General features: G+C 41.5%; 1 pseudogene; it reads right to left on the reverse strand.

Moving 5' to 3' along the window:
• Positions 1-11228, reverse strand: part of LOC107141435 — a 15107-nt pseudogene extending 3879 nt beyond the window's left edge.
• Positions 11229-13497: the final 2269 nt, after the last annotated feature.

Below are 13497 nucleotides of genomic sequence, written 5' to 3' on the forward strand. Positions count from 1 at the left end.
CCCCCCCCCCGTGGCTACTTATAAACAGGCTTTCTTTATTCTTGTAGATTTTCTCATTGAAGGAAGAATTTGTGTTGAATTTTATGTCTATCAGAGCATCCAAACCACAGTCAGTTTTGAAAAAAAAATTAGGTGAAAGACTAATTTTTGTGATGTTATAGCTCATTCTGTCTCTTCTGAGATAGCTTATAGTGACTCTTAGTCGCTGTCAGAATTGGAGTAAAATCCTAGAGTCTTGGATCGAGAGAACAAAAGGAAGGGATTCCTGTCTTTCATTGATTCGGACATACTCCTAGCTGCGTATTCCTGTGCAGGCTACTTAGGGTCTCCAACAGCCTTTCCAGATTAGTTTTGTAATCATGCTTAAAAGCATACTTGAAGAATAAAATGAGATAATAGTTGAGAAGGCGTTATTACAGGGCCTAGCTCATGGAAAGTTTGAATAAACTGTCATTACTTTACAATTGTTGTTGTTACTGTGATTGCCAAATGATGCTGTAGAAAATCTTATAAAAATTGGAAATTAAAAGGCATGTGAGTGGAGGAAGAACGTTGCAGCTATGTTGTGGTTGTTGAATCAGTATCTGCCAATGGAGAACTCCCTGAGGGCCAGTTCTGTGTCAGATCTCTGCTTCCTTAGCTCTTAGTTCAGTACTTGGTACAGAAAAGGATGCTTTAAAAGCCTTTTGGATGCAACCATATGCATTTGTTGATTGTGATAACAATAACCCTAGTATACTGAGTGATTACCAGATGAGTAGTCTTAGACTCTTTACAAACCATCTCACTTAGACTACACCACATTTTTGTTAGAAATGAGCTACTCTCCTCTGGGTTTCCATGCCTGTTATCCCAGGGACTCAGGAGGCTGAGGCAGGAGAATGCAAGTTTAAGGCCAGCCTCAGCAATGTAGCGAGACCTTGCCTCAAAAATAAATAAACAAATAAATAAAAAGGGCTGAAGATGTAGCTCAGTGGTAAAGGGCCCCTGGACTCCATCTCCAGTACCAAATAAATAAAAGAAAAAAAATAATGAACGGCTGTTCTATTTTGTTATTTTGTTGCTGAGGCTGCATAACTCATCCTGGGTCACCGAACTAGGAGTCTAAGACTGAAGAATGCAGGACTATCTGATTCTAAAACCCAAGCTCTCAACCACTGCTAGGTGTGTCCCCACAGTGTTAGAAGGTTCATGCAGGGTTCTAGGCCCTGAACTAAGAAGCGGGTAGAGGTGAGGCTGAAGAGGTGAGGCTGAAGAGGCAGCAGCTGTCAGTTGACTTTGGTAAGGAAATCCGGGTTGGGGTGGGAAGAAGAAAACCGAGGATCACCAAAAGAATTTGTGCTGGAGGCGCGCTGGCAAGCCCGATGGCCCAGTTTCTAGCACTTTCCACTTCCCAGCACCCCAGGTTGGTGGCAGTTTCCCCAGGCAGGTTTCCTAACAGGCCAACCACAGCCGGCCTGGGCAGGCTGCAAGGCAGACCCAAGGTGTAACAGCAGTGCTAATGGTAACTTGGCCCTGCCCCAAAGTCTGTATGGAAAGAGGCTGTTGGCTCTTGTAAAAAAAAAAAAAAAAAATCCTTGGTCCAGGCCATTTTTCCACAAAGAGAAATTCACCGCCCCCCAAAGAAACGCCCTTGCCTGCTCCCAGTGCCAAACTCGAGGAAAATCAAGTCGTGATTCTCCCCTGCCTGGGTGAAATGACAGATAGCAAAAGAGCTTTCAGTTTCCTCTACCCCAAAAAAGTCTGCCAGAGATATAAATATTTAAAAACAGGAGCTAGACTGAGAGGGTTCGCTTTCATGGTGTCTTCTTTGGCAGGCGCGATCCTCCCACCAGATATCATTTTATTCCATGTAATGGAATGGCAGTTCTGGGTCGCACATCCCAACTTCTGACACGCTGAGTGGAAGGAAAAAAAAATGACTGTGACCCTCGTAAACTATTTTTGTAGTTTGAAGCAGACACGGACCCTGGTTGTGAATGCCAGATCGAACAGAGCTGTGACGGCTTTGCTCTATTTTTTTTTTTTCCTCCTCCGGCTGTTTCCTTATTTTTATCTCCTGCTAAGAAGTCCTCTCTCAGATTTTGGCCAGTAGGATGACTCCCTTTCCTTGATACAGAGGAGGGGGCTCTCATTTAATTATTTATTTTACTTTTACATTAAAAAAAAAAAAAACCCAAAACCAAAAAACAACAACAAAAACACACACCAACTGTTCTCATCTCAAAATGGTTATGCAAGGAACAGTTCTATAAAAGAATGTAGTCCACATCTCTTTGTTTCTCCCATACTGCGGTCTCCCAACCTGCAGATTCAGAAGACAATTCGAAGTTATTAACTCTCTTTCCGTATAGAGAAGTGGTTACAACCTCTGTGAAATTAAGTAGGTTCGAGCGTCCCAGCTGACCTTCACGATCTAGGCCTTCATAATTTTAGGTGGATTAGAGGAAACTAATGAGGATTTTGAAACAGGCTTTGGACTAAAACTCTCATCATGCAAATCCACTGAAAACCCCCATAACTTTAAAGCACAATTAACCTGATCCCCTGTCCTCCCCCTCCTGTCTCTGACTCACTTTATTTCCTCTTATTCTGTTTTTCTTAATTAAACCACAACAGCGGCATGGTGGATATTTTATTTTATTTTATTTTTTTTGCTATTTTTCATTACATTCTGCAGCCCTTTTTCTTTCGTTTCCTTCTCTCCCCCCACCTTTTTGTTCTAAATTGCTCTGTCCTCAGAGTCTTTTTAAATGTGGTTTAGGACTCACAAGAGTTAATAGGCACAGGGGGAGGAACCCACTTGTTTTAAGCCTGGAGCCTGTCACCTTTTCTTGGCAATTACACTGCTAATGGCTGGGTCCCAAGCAAAGTGGCAAAGAATATCTCTTCTCACGTTCCCAACTCACAGTGCATCCCCAAATACCAGATGGTGTTTTTGGAATCCATTTCACTATGTTTGATATGACAATACTTTTGTATAATGTTAAATTATATATAACTATTGCAAATAGTTGAGATCAGAGCAACCAAGAAGCGAAAAATTAGACACGAGAAGGAAAGATAGAAACTAAAGACTGTGGACTTTCATCTGCCCCCCTTGTACCCTGTCCCCTTGGATTTTCTTTTAATCTGGAGAGGATTGGCAGGAGGGGTTGGGGTGTGGGACGGAGGGGGTGCAGCATGGGGGATGGGGAGGAGCAAAACGTAGCGCTGCTGTGTCGTTGCGATGAAATAACACCGAATTGGGATCCTCTCCCTGCTGGAGTTTGGTACATATCATGAAAAACTTGCCAGACATTGCGCGAGCAGCGTCATCTCCTTTCAATGGCCAAAAACCTCAAAATCAGCCAAAGAAGACTGATAAAGCCCCACAACCAACCCCTTTTTTGGAAACCGTGTGTGTTTTTATTCTTTGTTGAGGGACACACAAATGAATTACCAGACCTGAAAACCTGAGTCACTGCCTTAGGAGTCATTAGAGGGACAGTGAATGAGAAAACAAATAGCGACTCAAAACAGTACAAAGGAATTGGACAGAAGTAGTGCAGAGGCTTCCCCTGTTTGGGGGCACGTGGATATACTATTTTTTTTTTTTTCTAATGTCAGTAGATGGACCTGGACCCTTGCAGTAAAAACATCTCAAAGAGTGCTCCCTTGAAACACGTGAGTAACACCCATTGAGCTGTATTCCTACCCCAGCTGGCCGCATGGGGTAAACACATCTCCTTAATTTTAATTTTCTGGCTATTTGACAATAGGCAACCTGTGGTCCTCTTTCCTTAACCTTCAAACAGGCCTTATCTCCACATTGCAGGACTTATTGATTTCAGCCCAGAGCGAATGCATTACAGCCAAGTGATAAATTGCTTAAAATTATTCTTAAAAAAATAAAAATGCTGGAAACCTCTGGCGCTGCTTTTTGAATGTAGGGTGGGCAGGACAATTTCCAAACTGCATATATCAGATTCTTTCAGCCGACTGATTCCTTCTTCCTCAGTCACATTACCAACCTTCAGAGCCCATCCTCAGAAGCAAGGGCTCACCCTATTCATGCCACTTGGGATTTACGTTGCAGATGAGCTTCCCCTCCACCACCAGTCCCTGCTTCATACCCGACCCCTTCTCTCAACATCTCACCCTCCCCCACTTGCCTCTCCCAGCATATAGCAGCACTGTCCTCCCCGGAAAGCTCCTACAGCTCCAGTGACTACTACATAATTAACAATAACTTGTAGCAATGCAATTTAAGAGTCCTTTTAATGGGCAGCGATGGTAGAATGTATAGCCCATCTTTCTTTGTCATCTGAGAAAAGCGGCCCCATGCAGAGCTGCTGGTTGCTGAGTGACGCTTTGTTGTCTGCACCAGACACAGTACCAGCTGCACTGGCAGGTAGCCGAAGTGCAAGGAGATAGCTGCCAAACTATGCTATACAAAGGGAGCCGTGCCAGAGAGAAAGGGACCTTTGCATGCAATGACCTCTGACCCCTGAGCCAGCATGGATCCCATATTCATCCCTTCCAGACAATTGCATCTTTCATTCCACCACAAACTATGATTAGAAAGGGACTGTTTGTGATTGGGGTTGGTTAGCTTATAAGTTCCCACCAATGGAGTTATTGCATTTTCCTTCCATTTTTAACAGTGACAATATTTTTCTTAATCTGGGGGTAAGAAGAGATAAGCAATTAAACAAGGGGAAATAAGAAAAGCAAAACAGTAACCCAGCCAGTGGTATGGGGCAGGGATTCAAGGAAAGTGAAAAGGGTTTATATAATGACCATATGGCATTTAAAAAGTCAAACGGAAATTGAACTCTCACCTGATCAGGGGGAAGCTTCCCATAAGGAGACCAATGGAACTGTGCATTTTTAAGAAAATTGCTAGCATCCTCGACACTGCTATATAATACGTCTTTCTTTCTACCAGCAGAGCTTTTGTTTGGGCAACTTAGATTAATGAGAAACTAACAGCTTGTATTTGAATATGTCTTAGCAAGTTCACTTTTGTTCTTCTTTGAAAAACATCAGCGATCTTTGGAAAGTGGCTTTTATTTTGTATTTTAAAGCCATTCTACACCAGGACCTATGAAAAGAAGCCCACAGGCTCAAGTAAGGACCACCTGAAAGCCAGAGCAGCCTTTTTGAACCCCAGTCTTCACCATCATCCAGTGGGCAGAGAAACTAGTTGTTAGCACTTTACACAAACACAGCTGCATACCACAGCACACCTAGGAAACACTCTCACAGTGGCCAAAACATAAGGAACAGGGGTTTCCAATTCTACATCTTCCAGGAAAAAAAAAAAAAAGAATCTATGGTGTAGGTGGGGGTGTACTCTAAGAGCTTTTCCAGCAGCAGAGGCCTTTCTGGAATAATTCTTCTTTGATCTACTTCCCTATCAAAGGCCCTGTTCCTTGGAGGCAGGGGAAAGAAAAACAGGTACCTGCCCACCAGCCTGGAGGAGCTGCACCTGACTTCAGACTCCCACACGAAGCCGTCTGTTCTTTATTTTCACTCTGTATGAAGCTAATGGAATTTGCAGTTGATTAACCTCAAATCTGGAGAAGTGATCCAGTCTGGAACTGCAGCTGGCAGTGCTAAGGCTCCTTGTGTTTCCTAACTGAGTCAGACAGCAACAAGTGTTGCTCCCCAGAAGCAGAGGCCCAGAGACATGGGTATGAGAGGGAGCATCCCAGGGGTTCAGGGACAGCCAGTAGGAGCAGAGGCAGACCGTGGCTAGCATCTGAGCTCCAAAAATAAAATGCTGCTGTCTAGATGACAAATTAAAGCAGGAACCTGAGAGTGCATAAGAAGAAAAACATCCTTCTGTGTGGAGTCTCAGCTCTGTGGAGAGGCAAATGTGGTTAAAGCATGAATGTTGGGCTAGACTGCCTGACTTTGAACCTGGGCTCCCTTACCTACCAGCTGTGTGACTGAACAAATTACTGAACTTCTTTCTCTGTGCCTCCCTCTCCTCATCCATCAACTGGGAATAATGGTAGTCTTTGAGGAATTGTAATGAGAGCTAAATGGATTGATATTTATAAAGTGCTTAAGAATTGTACTTGGCCAGTGTATGTGTGTATGTGTGTGTGTAAATAATAGCTTGTATTTTTTGAATATGTTTTTTTTTGTGTGTGTATCTCCTTAAAATTTTTTCCTTAAAAATCCATGGACTTTTTAAAGGAAATATGCAAATATGTATTTTTCTATTAGAGTCATTAATTTTACTCATACTGCATTAAGAGAAGTTAGGTATCTTTTTATCAGCTTATAAACCTAAAAGACAACAATAATATAGGTATCTTGATAATCTGCTAGACTAAAAAATTTACAAAACCAACTTTCATGTTAAAGCAGGGGTATAAGCAAGTTAAAGCCATAGGGTTGTTCTGTATTGTTCTGCCTCAGACAGTAAAGGTTGCTGTCGCATTTTCTGAGGGGAAGCTTCCACATATGGTATATTTAGTGCATGAAATGTAGCAGTTGGATTCCTGTGTGTTTTTTTTTTAAATTGTCATATAAACAAATAATTCCAAACATATTTCTTCTTCGTGGATTTGTTTCTATTTTGCAAATTGTTTCAGGCATCAATAAACAGGATTACACAAATGTGCATACAACTGCAAAACTCATTTAGTTTAGCAAGTGCTTCTCACATATTCATTTACTCAACAATGCTACTTTCAAGTCATGTCAACATTACTCCATTTCTGCCTCATGACTAATACAGTGTTACTTAAACCCATTTCACATCTTACACCCAAGGAACACCACCAACCTTTTGGTGGGCACCACCTGGTTTCTAATTAAAATCAAATTAAGAAAGGAACCTTCTGCAGAAGTGCAGATTCTTCCCTAACACTCTTACAGGCTGGTGTCCTTGGCCAGAGTCTACAACGTTACAACCACGAATGCGAAAGCTCATTATAGGGAAGAAGCAAGAAGTGAAAAGCACAGTAGACCAATTAAGGGGCTGTTAGTGAGAGGCATATGGCTATCCAAGAGGGCGATGTTTGCATTGTCTGTTCTTTTTTATCAAGGAGAGTGAAATGAATTTTTCACTTGTAAAGTAATACTCTGCCAATTTCAAAATACCCCAAGCTGGATCCCTAATATCCGGGGATGAGAGAATGGGGAGTCGCATACTAAAGACTCTCACCTTCCACATTATCATGAGAGAATCTACTATTTTGAGTGTTGAGTAAGGGATTTCTAAATGCACACAACCATCCTGAGCCCGGAGAACAGGAAAACAATACCCGTTATTCACTCAATTTTCTTAAGCTAAAAAAGGCGAGTGATAACAACATATGCTCTAAATGTGACCCATGCAGTTTAGCTTAAAGGCAAAATAAGATAAAAGTCAGCCTTGCACACAGAGTTTTTAAACAGAAACATACGTATCTATACACTTTCCTTCCCTCTCCATATGTTACCCTGTGGTAGGAACCTAATCCTGAGCATCACACCTTTTGCTCCTGGATCCCAAGCTCTTCTCAGGAAAGAGTGCCAGCCCCTGGAGCAGGTGGTGAGGATGGATGTGACGGTTTCACAGGTGGAGACACTTGGTGTTCCTGACTTCTAGTTGATTGAACTCAAGGTACTGCCACTCTTCATTTGGGAGGCAGGAGAATGTTGTCTCTCTTTGGAATCTCACTGACAATGCAAATGAAATGGAGTACTTCAAGGTGGCCTTACTCAAAGATAACACTGTGAAAAGGTTTGCTTCCTTTCTATTTAACTTCATTTGCCCCAGAACTGCCAAATATAATTGCAGACTCTGGGAGCAAACTTTCTTCTTTATGTGTGTCTTTTGGATAGACCTTGGAACACCAGGGAAAAAAAAGTCACCATCTGGGGGAACTGAGTTCCTGAAATGCATGCTTTTATAACCAAAAGTAAAGTGTGGACAGCTTAGAATTGAAACCAAAATCTCATTCTCTATGATCCAGATTCCTTAGTGGTGGTTGGCAAGTCCTCACCTGTCTCCAAGGAGAGAGATGTTTCACTGCTGTGCTGCCCAGGACCAATTTCAGTTGAAGTCTCAGATGCTAAATTTGTACCCAAGCACAAGTGCTTAGGAACCTGATGTCACCCAGACATACAGGTTCCCCAAGGAAAACAGACCTCCAAAGTCTGAGAGCTCCTTCTGGCTTGAGGCTTTTCTTTTTACTGACTTCTGGGGATTCCATGTCCTCTCAAGTTGGGCTTTGACTATAGTCACTCAAGACTATTTGTAAGAAGTAGTCTTTAGTGACACTCTTTCTCAATTTGATAAATTAAATTCTTGGAGGGAAAAAGTTTTTAAAAATTATCAAGTCACATCGCTCTTCAGTTCATGTGTAATGGAGAAGCAATGATTTTGCTAAAATTCTATTTTTAAAATTTTGACTATGGGACATATTATTCTCATATTCAGGTGATGCCCAATACAGTGTTTACAGATGCTCTCCAGGGGAGGTGTGGGAGTCCTTGACATTTTAATTTTAGAAGGACCTCATGGGGAAAAAACAAACAATCCAACATGAGCCTTTTCTCCTTTCCTGATCAGAAACCAAACCAAAACCAAAAAATGAAAAAATTTCAAATAAACGAAGAAACGATATATTAATCTAATAGTAATGGTGATGATAGCTAACACATTTGAGTTTTTACTATGCATCAGGCACTATGCTAAGTACTTTATAAGTTCACACCCTTTAACAATTATTAGAAGCCAGACTCAGTGGCACATACTTGCAATCCCAGTGTTTAAGAAGACTGAGGCAGGAGGATTGCAATTTCAAAATGAGCCTCAGGAACTTTGAATGCAGCAAAGGGGAGGGGGCAAAGAGATAGGAAAGTTGGTGGAATGAGAGGGACATCATTGCCCTAGGTACACGTATGGTTGCACAAATGGTGTGACTCTACTTCATGTACCACCAGAGAAGCAAAAAATTCTGCTTCATTTGTGTACAATGAATTAAAGAGCTTCCTACTGTCATGTATAACTGATTAGAATAAACAAAAAAAGAATTCACTATATATTAGAGACTAAAAAGTGTTGATATAATAACATATTTACAGATAAAATAATAGATGGTTGTATTTGGTGAAAATATTAGGTATTAACTATGAAAGTTATGTAATTATGGCTCTGGTTTATTTTAGAGTATAGGTTCAACCACACATCATGCAAATTATAAAGATACTATATTTAATGTTTATGTAATAGCACAGCATTTCTTCTAAAATAATAATAAAGGAAAGTATCTGTAATTAAATAAATGCTCTCTTCAATTACTGTAAAAAACAAAACAAAACAAAACAACAAAAAATAAAAACAAACCAAACCAAAAAAAAAAAAAAAAACCAGCCTCAGCGACTTAGCAAGACCCTAAGCAACTTAGTGAGACCCTGTCTCAAAATAAAAAATAAAAGGGATAGGGATGTGGCTCAGAGGTTAAGTGCCTCTGTGCTCTGCCCCTTGCACCCAAAACAAAAACAAGACAAAACCTGAGGCTAAAAGAGTTTGAGTAACTTTGTCTAGTCACACAGGAAGTGCTTTTGGATCTTGGGCTTTTCATCTTTAGAGCTCATACTCTTAGTCACTATTTATATTGCCCTAGGACATTACTATTTATGTGGGTCACTATGGCCTAATTATAATAAGAATAGAATGAGGTAACAAATAAAGAGCTACATATAAAGTCAGGTCTTTGGTCTTCTGGACTGAGCTCATCTGACCCCCATTGACCAAGCCCTCCAAAGGCCAAGAGATGATATTGCCATTGTCTTCCTCTTCAGGCAGCTAGACCAGTGCTCCTCACAAGCACACACTCCAAGTTCTCTTAATGAATGGATAAATGACATAACTCTTGGTTCTCTGAAAACACACTGACCCGTCATTGGATTTTTTTGGTGACAACTTTTAGAACTGTGGTTGGCTGCCCCAGGCATAGCCAACTTCCCCTTCCTTCTAGTCTGTGTGTGCTCACAGCCTGCAAACTCACTGAGAAACAGACTGAAAAAAACCATGATTTGATCCCAGGACAGTGGGGCCTCTGATAGGTGACACTTGGAAAAGTATGTTGTTATAGCAGTTAGAGGAGGAATTCAAGAGAGACGTGTGCCCATTTAGAAGAGGTAGCCACAAGTGAGGAGAAGTTTAGAGAAGAGGCAAAGTCCTGGTTCAAAGCCTATCCTCTATAAGCACATGAAATGATGATCAATCAATAATCATTAGGGAAATGAAAATCCAAACCACGATGAGATACCACTTCACACTCACTAGGGATGGCTATTCATATGTGTGCCTATGCACATACACACATAAAAATAAGAGGCTTTGGTCAGGATGTGGAGACACTGGACTCCTCATGCATTGCTGGTGGGCATGTTCAGTGGTGTGTAACTTCTGGGAAAGGCAGGGTGGTGGTTTGTCAAAAGACTAAATACAGAATTACCATGTGATCCAGCAATTTTACTTCTAGTTATAGACCCCACGGTGTCAAAAACAGGGACTTGAACAGATATTTACACATTTATGTTTATAGCAACATTTTTTTTTGAAATATCCAAAAGGTGCAAACAACTTACATATCCATCAATAGGTGGACAGATTGACAAAACACGGCATATCAATGCAATGGAATATTACTTATTCTCAGTGAGAATGGGAATTCTGACATACACTGCAGTGTGGATGAACCTTGTGATTCTGCTTACATAAGGCAGCTAAGACTAGTCGAATGCATAGTGGTGGAAAGTAGAATGGAGGGAGATTCCTAGACCCTGGGGGTGGGGGAATGAGGAGTTACTGTTTAATGGGTACAGAGCTTCACATGAAAAAGTTTTAGAAATGAATGGTGGTAATGGTTGGAAAGCAATGTGAGTGTACTTAGCAACATTCAATTGTGCCCTCATAAAAGGTTAAAGTGGTAATTTTGTGTTTTGTGTAAAAATGGTAATTTTGTATTTAATCTTTACACAATTAAAAACCAAAAAACCCTATTCTCACAGGCAGTGGGCAGCAGGATCCAGCTTGAAAATGATGGTAAGCTTGGGCCAGGTCTAATCTCTCACAATCCTTTAACAGATTCCCAGTGCCTACCTTCGTAGCAGGAGCGTGTTGGGTGAGGGTGCTGATGGCCCTTGGCAAGCTCCCAGGGTCGGGAAGTGTGTGGCAGCTGCAGAGCCCCAAGGGCGTGGTGTTTCCTGAGCCTGTTGGTGGGGTCCACCATCTGGCACACAGTGCTCAGGGTTCCCAGTCTCTGCTGAACACCTTTTGAATTTGAGCAATCCTAGGGATGCTAAGCATAAAATCTCTGGGCTAAAATTGTTCCCTTTCATCATTGCATTTGACGTTTAACATGGTTTCTGGGCTGGACAAGGCAATGCTTTTTGTCTTAGGCCAACTCAACAGACATCATTTTAGGCACATTCTTCCTAGTTACAAGGGGATTAATAAAGGCCATCTGAATCAGATGCCCAGTGATTTTTTAAAGATGGAGACTAGGTCCTTTTATGCTAAGTACTTGAAAGGATTGCCTAGTAATCTAGAAAACTTTTAAAGAAGAAGAGTCAAGATGCAGAACTGAATTTGGGTTAACTTCAGACCTAAAGTATTAGGACTCAGAATTACATGGGTAATGACATTAATCTCTTCCTGTTTGTATCATTTTTCCATGTTGAACAGCTTTGCTTGCACATCTGCTCTTGTCCCTGAGATCCTCACCATAAACCTGTGAGGCAGGCAAGGTGGAGGTTTTGTCTAGTCCACACATGAGGAAATTGCTAATGCATTAGTTCCTTAGGCCCACAGTACCCTCAGGACCTGGTTTTTTCCCACCCCAGCTTAGAACATGATAGGTTTTCCATAAGCTCTTGCTGAATGGCTCAGGGAACGTCCAGAAAACTTCTAGTTAAGTGTTTGAAGTCCAGTAGAAATGAGTGGGGTCTGGGACTCCTTTTGAGTTCTGTTTTTTTTTTTTTTTTTTTTTTATAACAACACCTTGATATAAACAACAGTGTTTCCTGCCAAATTCCTTCTGGTGAATCTGTCCACCTGTGAGGTTAAATATGTCTTAACCAATCAGCCTTTAGTTTGGTGGGCTGAATGCCTCAATGGGTTCCCCATAAGTAAAAGGAGCACATCTCCATAGGAAGCTGGCGAGGTAAGGATGCTCCTAGCTGTCTGCTCCAGACCACGTGGCCTTTCACAACCCCTCCTTCTCTACCTAGCCTTCTGGTCCTCTTCTGTCACCCTTTGCTGTCCGGATTAGGGGATTCCATACTTGCCTTCTAGACTTGCTGCAGCAGGCTAGACTTCTTTTATCACATGGCTTGCTATCACTATCTTATCAGGCAACCCCACTCCTGTTCCATCCTTTCAGGCCTTTGGGCAGGTCCAGACTGATCCCTTGGTAGCTGGCTGCCCCTCCCCCCTGCCCAGCTCCCATTCACACAGCTTCTCTCATTCCCCTTCTCTCTATCACAGTCTGCTCTGTTTCCTATTAGGGGAGCGTGCATTTTAAATGTCTCAGCAGCGTCTGTCTCCGTGGCCACAGTGCCTCTGCTCCCACCATCCCCCCAGCCCCTTCCCTGAGTCAGACACTAGAGCGGGGAGCATCAATTTACAGTTGCTGGCCAGATACCAGATGTTCTGGGTGGAAGCAAATTGTCATAGAAAATGTTTGTCATTTCAGATAAAGATCAATGCTAAAAGTGGTAAGGATGGAAAGGAACAAAAAGGAGCTGCAGTTTTTATTGCTGTTATCATAATTAATAACAGTCTCAGGCAGTCCTCCACCCCTTTTCCCTCATCCGGTTGGAAATGATTATAAACTTTCTTTCTGAAGCTTCCCTGATAGACAGTCTTCATTTCATCCTGACATGCCACAGTAATGTGGAGGGGAAGTGGTGTTTTACTAGATAATGGAGAAATGTGACAGGTAAAGCAGATCCAATATCTCTTATCTGAGGTGCTTGGGACTAGAAGAATTTCAGACTTTGGCTATTTTTGGATTTTGGAATATTTGCATATGCACAATGAGATATCTTAGAGACGGGGTCCAAGTCTCAACATGAAATTCATTTATGTTTCTTATAGCCTGAAGGTTGGTTTGTACGATATTTTAAAATTTTTTTTTAAAAAAACATTGTGCATGAAATAAAGTTTCATAGTGTGGAATTATGTTGGTTTTCAAAAAGTTTTTGGGGTCTGGGAGAATTTTGGATTTTGAATTTTGAATTTCCTGATTAGAGATGCTAAAATGAATCTCAGGGAAACATCTGTTTCAATGAATAAGTGTCATAGACTATTAGAGATGGAAAATGAAAGGAAATGCTGAAAGAATCTCATTTAACCTCTTAATTTTGGAGGTGATGAGACTGAGACCGAAGTTCATCAGAAATAAAGTAACTGGCTCTAGGTCCCCCAGCAAGACTGGGAAGTATTGCTTACTCTGAAGCAGTTCTTGGAGGATCACAAGGGTGACAGCATGCTAGAGA

This window comes from Marmota marmota, unplaced genomic scaffold, assembly GCF_001458135.2.
Source record: "Marmota marmota marmota unplaced genomic scaffold, marMar, whole genome shotgun sequence".
Lineage (NCBI taxonomy): Eukaryota > Metazoa > Chordata > Mammalia > Rodentia > Sciuridae > Marmota > Marmota marmota.